General features: G+C 31.9%; 1 protein-coding gene across 4 annotated transcripts in view; it reads right to left on the bottom strand.

Moving 5' to 3' along the window:
• The window catches only part of LOC107726081 (molybdenum cofactor biosynthesis protein 1-like), a 22,129-nt gene that overhangs the window by 8,458 nt on the left and 11,705 nt on the right, over nt 1-1,966 (bottom strand). The gene's annotated exons all lie outside the window — the stretch shown is intronic.

Genomic DNA, 1,966 nt, shown 5'->3' with positions numbered 1-1,966 from the left:
CATTTACACTGCAAGTCTTAATGCACAGATCCGATCTTTTGACCATATCCAATTTTTTGGCCCACCAGTTTACATTCACTTTAGACACGACTGGTATTCGATATGTGTTTACATTAATTCCCGCCCATCAGTGATCTCTTTACTATGAACATGGTAGTTGGCCCTCAGGTTTTGAATGGCTGTGCTATTAAAATTATGTATATAATTCACATCGAGTGGACTATCTACAGCTCGTTAGATGTAGAATTCTGAAGTGAAATAAAGTAGTGCTGTAAGATTGAATGAATTAAAATGAATTAACGTGAGAAAGAGAGAGAGAGAACGCACAAGTGTGTAGCCTAATAGTGAAGCTTGTTGGTTTAATTACAAAAACAGTTATCACCTCAGTTATCATGAAGTTATCACCTCATTGCTGAGAAATATAATGTAGGTTTTAGTAGCGAAGCTATTGTATTTATAGCCTAAAATTCATGGGGCAGGGGTTGAAAACCAGGTCCTGAATGTTGTGCAATTTCTTACATATAAAGTTCCCGCCTCAATAACATGCAAGGGCATATACAGCACGCAGACATTAAAATGCTGTCTTTATGGGCAGTAGGGTTGTAACGGTATGAGATTTTCACGGTATGATAATCGTCTCAGAAAATATCACGGTTTCACGGTATATATTAAACAATAATTCTTATTAGTAACAATGACTCTTAAAAGAATAAGAACAAGTTATTTGAGTGAACAAATCCTTTATTACAACAAACTTGAAACCATTTTAATGAAAGTCTCCCTTCTGAAATAAATAAATAAAAAATAAAGTTGTACACCTTATGTATATCTATATCACAATTTAACATTTTAATTAATGTTTTAAAATGTTATCAAATGAAAATTTAACAACTTTTATTTTTGGCAAAGTGCTGCACAACAGAGGTATACTAAGTTAAAACATGGACAAACATGATATTCCTTAAAAATCATGCTTAAATTCATTAATATAAAGAATATTATTATTGATGTTATTATTATTGTTGTTATTGTTGTATTATTATTGAATATTATTATTGTTATAACTTTGAAGTACATTGTACAAGTTAAATCATTTGAAAACAACGAAAAAACAACAAATAAAGCTATACACCTTATGTATGTCTATATCACACTTTAACATTTTAAAATGTTATCAAATGAAAATTTAACAACTTTTATTTTTGGCAAAGTGCTGCACAACAGAGGTATACATTAATGTATATATTAAGTTAAAACATGGACAAACATGATATTCCTTAAAAATCATGCTTAAATTCATTAATATAAAGAATATTATTATTGATGTTATTATTATTGTTGTTATTGTTGTATTATTATTGAATATTATTATTGTTATAACTTTGAAGTACATTGTACAAGTTAAATCGAACTTTCATTTTGACGGGTTGTAGCGGACATTTGAGTTTCAGAGTGTCTTTGACAATGGTTTTTCTCTCAAAGCAGCTCACAGGATGTTTTTTTCATTCATTAAAAAAAAAAAAAACGTAGATATGCAAATGTTTACGGTATGATAACCGTGCACGTTAAACCATGATATACTGTCATACCGGAATATCGTTACAACCCTAATGGGCAGCAGCCTACATGTCGGCCTCGCATTAGGGGAATGCGGTGAATTGGATATGTGTGTTTAGACGTAGGTCCGATGTCCAGATATCGGGTATGTACGGTGGCCGAGAAGTGCAAAACAAATCACAATTCTGAAAACAAAATAACAAATTACGAACGCAAATGCAAGTCTAAGAAACAAAATAACAATTCAGAAAACACAACAACAATTCAGAAAACATTATAACAAGTCAGAAAACACAAAGACAAATCAGACAAACCGGAAGAGGTAGGTATAGTTTGAGACAGCGCCATTGGTTTGGGATTACTCACCGCTGACTGGACGAGACATCTGTCAATCAACGTATACAGGAAG

The sequence above is a fragment of the Sinocyclocheilus rhinocerous genome, unplaced genomic scaffold (genome assembly GCF_001515625.1).
Source record: "Sinocyclocheilus rhinocerous isolate Xijiao unplaced genomic scaffold, SAMN03320098_v1.1 scaffold636, whole genome shotgun sequence".
Taxonomy (NCBI): domain Eukaryota; kingdom Metazoa; phylum Chordata; class Actinopteri; order Cypriniformes; family Cyprinidae; genus Sinocyclocheilus; species Sinocyclocheilus rhinocerous.
The sequence above is the reverse complement of the archived record's forward strand: the minus strand, read 5'-3'. Positions and strand labels throughout refer to the sequence as shown.